This window comes from Pseudorca crassidens, chromosome 7, assembly GCF_039906515.1.
Source record: "Pseudorca crassidens isolate mPseCra1 chromosome 7, mPseCra1.hap1, whole genome shotgun sequence".
In the NCBI taxonomy this organism is placed as follows: domain Eukaryota; kingdom Metazoa; phylum Chordata; class Mammalia; order Artiodactyla; family Delphinidae; genus Pseudorca; species Pseudorca crassidens.
This window is the reverse complement of record NC_090302.1, coordinates 80,274,223-80,281,593: the sequence shown is the minus strand read 5'-3', so window position 1 is coordinate 80,281,593 and position 7,371 is coordinate 80,274,223.

Genomic DNA, 7,371 nt, shown 5'->3' with positions numbered 1-7,371 from the left:
GTCAGTGAGCAGGGTCCTGGGAGCACAGCCAAGAGGCAGCTGTGAGGTGGAGTGGGCCTCTCAAGAGGTTTGGTTGACGAGGGGCACAAGCTGGGTGGTCAGGGGACACTGGAAACATCCCAGATGTCCATCAACAGAGGAACAGATACATTGCAGTCTAGTCACATATAGTGGAATACGATACATCAGTGAAAACTAAGGCACAACAGCTACCTGCAACAACACGGGGAAAGTTTGGAGGCATAAAGAGCGAGGGAGTACGACACCTTATACCATTAAAAAACAAGCAAAAAAACGGGACTTCCCTGGTGGCGCAGTGGATAAGATTCCGCACTCCCAATGCAGGGGGCCTGGGTTTGATCCCTGTTCAGGGAACTAGATCCCACATGCTTGCTGCAACTAAGGAGCTGGTGAGCTGCATCTACGGAGCCCGCCTGCTGCAACTAAGACCTGGCACAACCAAACAAATAGTAAAAAAAAAAAAAAAAAACCAACCAAAAAGGAATATATTCTTTGGGTGCACGTATGTGATAAAACTACTTAAAAAAAAAAAGAAGGGATGCTTCCTCCATGGAGACAGAGATGGCTGATAAGATGGGGAGGAGCATGGGCGCAAGCTATTAATAATTTCCTAGTTCTGGAGTTGGGGTAAATTTTTCGGTTTATTATGTGATTGTGCTTATAACATACAACTGTGATATATATTCATTCGTAGGTATCATGTATTCTAAAAGATGAAGAAGAAATAGGAATAGCATGAAAACAGGTGGTGGGAAGAGTGACAGGTACGGGACCCACTGAGATTAGGGGGCTGGGGGTGCAGGGAGGAAGGAGAGACTTGAGTGTGTCTGACATCCCACGGTGGGAGGAGCTGAGCCAGGGAACCAGGGCTGGGAGTGGCTAGGGAGGGGCCCACAGCTGGAAATGCCAGCCAGCTGCCTCCCTCCGTGACCTTGGATGGGTCTCTTCCCCTCTCAGCCTCAGTGACCCTGTGAACACAGGGTGGGTGGCCACTCTCATTCCTGGTGTTCCAGAGCAGTGTGACCCTAAGGCCTCAGTCACAGATGAGGGTTCTGGTTCCTACCCTCCTCTGCCCCACTGACCATTTCAGGCTTCTGGCATCCTCATGTTCCCGGGAGGTGGCTTTGGAGGCAGGCCAGCCAGGGGGAGTCTGTCCAGAACCCCTCCTACTGTCCACTGCTCTGCTACAGATCTATACTAGGCCCATTGCCCATAACCTCCTGCAGATGCTGATCCCAGTGTCAGGCTCAGATGAACTCTGACCCTGGTCACAGAGCACTTCTGTGCACAGGGCACACACCCCTTTTGTTCTCTTGGCAGACTTAGGTTGACAGCCTACAAACGTGCCAGACACCGTTCCAGAGCTGAGGATGTAGGCACAATTAAGATGGAAAATGTCCTTGTTCTCACGGAGCTGACATTCTGTGCAAAACATGTGGTGTGTTTGTGATACACACTAAGCAGGAAAAGCGGGAAACGAGGATAGGAATTGTGTGTAGGAGTGAAGACTGGAGGGCTGAGGAGGTAAATGAGTAAAGAACTGAAGGGGGTGAGGCAGTGAGCCATGTGGACATATGGGGGATAAGCATGCCAGACTGAGGGAATAGCCAGTGCAAGGAATCTGAGGTTTGAGCATGGAAGGACCATTGCTGGAATGGAAAGAGTGGGGGAGTGGAAGAAGACAAGGCCAGAGGAGTGTGTGTGTGTGGGGTAGGGTGAACCCAGGCCAACCCTGTGGAGAGGTGAGGCCAAGGCTTGGGGCAGAGGTAAGGGAGGTCTCTGGAGGAGAGAGGGAGGTGCCACTGCAGGAGGGAAGGAAAGAAGGGAGGGAGGGAGGGAGGGAGGGAGGGAGGAGGTGGGGCGGGTGTCATGGCGCCTAACGGGTCCCTGATCTGAGTTCTGCTCACACACACAGTCCCTCCTGTAACCACTCCCTGGCTGGACTCAGGAGGGACATTTGTGCAGCTCAGGAGGCCAGGCTGGGATGTGAGCTATAGGAGCTCTGGCTCCTCTCCCACTCTCCTAGTCCCAGACCAGCATGGACTGGCTGTGTGACCCAGACAGGACCCTTCCCTTCTCTGGGCCTCAGTTTCCCTGTCTGTACAATGAGGCTTGGATCTGTTGGTGTCTGGGGAGCCTCCCAGCTCTGATTTCTTCCAGCACTTCGAAGCCTCATGTCATGATCCCATTACTGTCCCTTGCCCCTATGCCAGGTGAGGCCATGTTTGAGATGGGGACAGGGATGGGACAAGAATGACCCCCCAGGCCCAGGCCAAGCTCCTCCAGGGCTTTGCCGATGAAGGTTGGGTCCTCAGCTCAGTGGTCCTGGCCTTGGGAAGAGCCCCTAACTCCCTGTCCAGCCTGCTGCTCCCCCACTCAGGGCCTCCGAGGGATAGACACACACAAGCAGCACCTCGGTCTGGCTGGTCTCATTGTCCCTCCTTCAGATGAGGTCTTGCAGCCCCAGAAGAGGTGGGAGAAGCCATCTCGGGCTGGACCTTGGTGTTGGCACCCTCAGAGGGAGAAGGCTGTGGCCACTTAGAACCATGCAGCCTGAGCTTGGCTCTGCACCCACCCCTGTGCTTAACCCAGAGTGGGAATAGGTGTGACCCCACCCTCCCATGTGCTGCAGGGCTCATAACCGTGGCACCTAAGAGCACAATGAGGCCACCCGGCCCAGATCCAAATACCTGCTCTGCCACTCACTAGCTGTATGACCTCAGGCAGGACAGGAGAATAATAGCTCCCACCCCCCAGGGCTGCTGGGATGATGAAATGAGTTATGCCTGGCACATGGGGAGGGTGCGTGCTGTTATCACTCTACACCGTCTCGTGGTCCTCATGTCACCACGCCCACCTGACACCCAAGGAATCTGGGAGCTGGGGAGGCTGGCTCAGTAAGGGGTACAGAGGAGGGATTCCAGTCCTTTGTTGATATGATCTCTGCCGGGTTTTGTTTGGTCTTTAAATTGTGAAATATATTCTGTAAATGTATGTATAAAACATACAGGTACAGTTAAAATAACAGTAAAACATTAAAAAACAAAAACAAAATCTCTAAATAAACAAAAAAGCCCAAACACTTAAGTGCTCCCTACCTAGCTCTGACAGGTTAATTGAACCTCTCTGGACCTCAGTTTCCTCATCTGCAAAATGGGGGTCACATGGCCCAGAGAAATGAGGTGCTTCAGGTTTCAGTTTTGCCATCAGCATTCCACTATGATGGAACAAGTTTACCAGAGTTCACGGTCTCCCCTTGGGTCTGTGTTCAGGAGCCAAGGTGGTGGGGGGAGGTGCTGGAGGGTGTGTGCAGGGGATGCTCTGGGCTCAGTTGGGGGACTGAGTGAGTGATGGAGCTCAGAGGCTGAGAGATGAGACACATGGTTCAGAGCTAGGTACACCCAGGTACACAGATAAGGTCATAAGTCTGGGGCTGAGCCTTTGAGTCCTCCAGGGACCCAACAAAACCCTTGTTGGCTGATAAAGAGGATTCCTCAGATGAGGGTTCCAACAGGCCCCTGGAACAGCCCTGCCAGGGCCAGCAAGAATGTGTTCCTGCCCTCACTGCCCCGCCACATTCCTCCACCTATGCCCTGGCCTCTGGCCCCAGGTCAGGGGACATTAGACCGAAGATAAATTCCTAACGGAGGCCCAGTGCCAGGGCAGGGGAGACTGGATGGGGGAGACTGGTTGGAGACACAGGAGACAGTCTAGAGGTTGGATGTGCTGAATTAGAGGGACTTGTGGGACATCGTGGGAAAGGCAAGGGCCTGGGATAGAGAAAGCGCTTTGAAGCCCAGGGTGGTAGCTGAAGGTTTGCAGTTGGATGAGGTGCCCAGGGAGAAACGATGGAGACCTGGGGAGTGCCCACGTTTTAGAGACGGCTAAAGAGGAGGAAGCAGCCAAGGCCCATGATCTCCCCGGGCCCCGGGAGCCCGAACACTCTGGGGCCTTAACTGACCTGTGCCTTGGGGCTGGTTCCTTCCCTCAGGTGGTTCAGACGGTCAGGGCAAGTGAGGGAAGCTCATGCCCTCCTGGGCAATGTGGAAAAAAGCCCTAGAGACCCTCACTCCACAGCACTTCCCCGTATCACTGAGTCCTGCAGCTTCAGGCCCCAGCTCTGGCTCTGGCAATTTCTGATTCCTGCCCTGTCCTCAGATCCCTGCCCTCTGGATGACAGAGTGCCCAGGGCAAAATCCTTGGACCTCTTCTCTTTCACCCTCCCTCCCAAAATGGCCAGCCTGCTGGAAGGCTGGTGAAATCACCACTCTTTAAATACCATTATATGCCAACAGCTCCCCAAATGAGATCTCCAGCTCAATCCTGTCTCCAGGCTTCAGACTCCCACAGACAACCGCCTACTGGACAGATTCTCATCCTGCAAGCCTGCTCCTCCCACACCCTCTCCTATCCCAGTAAATGGCAAATTCAATCTTCCCCTTGCTCAGGCCCAAAACCTTGAAGTCATTTCTGCTCCTCTCACACTCCACATCCCAGCTGCCAGCAAATCCTATAGGTGTTATCTGCAAATTCTATCTAGAATCCAACCACCTCTCAGCATTACAGCAGTGGTCTTCTGACTGCTCTCCCAGCCTCTCCGCTTGCTCTGACTCAGCCCTACAGTCTAGTCTCAATACAGCAGCTGGGATGATCCTTTCCAAAATTGAGCCAGATCTTATCATTCACTCCTCCGCCGGAAGCCTTCCAATGACCTCAAGGCCCCTGCTACTCTCTCCTTTATTCACCTTTTGGCCTGGTGGCTTTGCTGTTCCTTGAAGGTGCATGGCATGTTTCTACCACTGAGCCTTCGCCACGGCTGCTCCCTCTGCCTGGGATGTTTATCCTCCTGTGCCTATACTGTGTCTATCAATAAGAAGAGAAAAAACAGTATGAAAAAAAGAGATGAAAAGGTGATAAGCTTAAAAGATATTGGTTATAAACTCATCTAAAAAGTTTTAAAGAGTGCTTCCCTGAGGCAAAGTGTAAGTACTTCCCTCGCCCCATTCCCAGGCTCCTGGTTTGGGGATACACACTGCCCCCTCGTGGCCACCGTAGGAAAAGGTCTCATCTTCTGGGGGTATTCTCTACATTGGGACATGGTATAAGCTTCCCTCCCACTTGTCCTGACCTGCTGGGCCACGCAGTCTTAGCGACTCCAGGATGAGCTGTGTGAGCTCCCACTGCTCTGCCCGTGGAGTGGGGAGGACACAGGTTTTGGGGTCAGACCTGGTAGGAATTTCAGATCCCCAATTTACTGAGTGGTCTTGGGCAAGTGATCTAACTTCTCCAACCTTCAGTTTCCTCATTGGGAAAATAAGGATACATACTTTATGGGGCTTTGAGGAGTAAAAGAGATGAGCACAGTGCTTGGTGTATCAAAAGTGCTCAAAAGCTATTAGAAGCTATTCTTCTATTAGAAATTCTTGGGAAAGTGTGGGTAGGTGAAGACCCCTGACTCCCTCACCCATGTGGCAGGCTTGGGGTAGGCGGGGGGCGGGCGGGGGGTAAGGGGGCAGGTGACTGAACGTCCCAGCCCTTGCCAGAGCAGCTTCACGACTGCTCTGTTCCTTCCCTCCCTACGCCCTGAGAGACAGTCCTGGGACAGGATCCAGAGGCTTGACCATGCTGAGATGCCACATGACACTGGGAGACCCTCCCTACCCACTATCCTCCCAAAGGCTCGGGGCAGGAGGCAGGAACTATCACCCAGCTGACAGGTGGGAAAATCAATGCCCGGACACTGGAAGCAAACTGCTCAGGCACAGAGCAAGCTGAGGCAGCCAATCGGGGGTCCCAGCAGTTCAGCCGGGTTCTCTGCAGCAGGGTCTCCCAAGAGGCTGTGTGCATGAAACCTGGGGCTGAGGGCAGCCTAAGCCACTGGGAAGGACTCCAAGGGAACCGTGTGGGGAAGACAGCTCCCCCTTTCCTGAGGACGCAGCCCCTCCTGGCCTAGGTTGGGAAACCCAAGGCCTGGATTCCAATTCAGGCCTGACACACAGCCCTTAGAGCCCTGTCCATTCTGGCTGGGCCTTTCTAGACTGGGGTTGGTCTGGCTTAGAGAATGCCCTGGGGAATCTGTGAGCTCTCAAAGTCCACGGGAGATGGTATGGGACACCTGTGCTGAGGCCATGTGGGGAGTTTGGGAGGTAGAACTTTCCCGATGGCTGTGGCAGGTGTGTGAGTGAGGGGACCGATGAAGAAGGCAGGTCTGTGAAGGGGAAGGAGCTCTGGCCTGGCCTGGCCATCCCTCCCCAGTTCTGGAAGAGGAGGCACACCGGCAGGTTTTCCTTAGAGAACAAAATCTCCAGGCTCTCAGGCATGAAGCAAGGCCGGCACCACATGGGAAGGACTCCCTAAACTTCAGGATCCACTGTTTGAGACTCTGCACCTCCCCCACAAGACTGACATTCCTTCTTCCCCTCCCCTGGCCTCTTCCGCGGCCTGGCCAGGCCCTGTCCAGGACAGGATCCAGAGCGGCTTCACACAGACCCTGCAATTAGGAGGGCTGCTTTCATCTCCTTCCCGCACACAACCTTCCACCACACGCCAGACTGTACTGCTGTTGAGAGGAGCCAGCCCTGCTAGACAAGCCAGAGGGAATGCCAGAGTTAAGAACTTGGCCTCTGGAAAGCTCTGGCCCCATGAAGAAACTCCTGTTGGAGGAGACTGTGGGGCTGGAGGGGTGGGAAGATACCACCAGATTCTTAGGGAGCAAAAGTAGGGTCCTGATGCCCACTGGCTCCCTCCATGTAAGGGGTGGAGGTGTCTTTCCCTTTAGCCCACACTAAATGTAATTTACTTTGACGGGTAAAATTTTGTCTAAGGCCACTGCTTAGTGAAGAATCCACCAAACACATGAGAAACAGCTTCCCCTCGCTGAGGGGTCTGAGGTCCCTTTGGTGATCCAAGGGGAGTATCTCCCTGCTGAACCCGGCAGCCTAGCCTACCTCCTGGATCTCCTGAACCTCTTCCCTCTTTGCAGCACCAACTCCTACCACCCTCTTCCTCTCACTTGGATCACTCTGGCAGCTCTTGGCTGGGTCTCTTGCCTCAAAGTTAGCCCTCCAATCCCTTTTACACACTCTGCCTGAGTAACAGCTCTAGGAACAGGGTGGGCAAACTAAGGTCATGGCCAAATCTAGCCTGTTTTTGAACAACCCACAAGCTAAGAATGTTTTTTTTTTTAATTTCTAAAAGGTTGGAAAAAATAAAATTATTATTTTGAGACATGTAAAAATTCTATGAAATTCCGATTTGGTGTCTATAAAATGTTATTACAACAGAGTCATGCTCATCCCCTCATGTACTGTCTGGGGCTGTGTTCACACGACGGTGGCAGAGTTGGGTAGC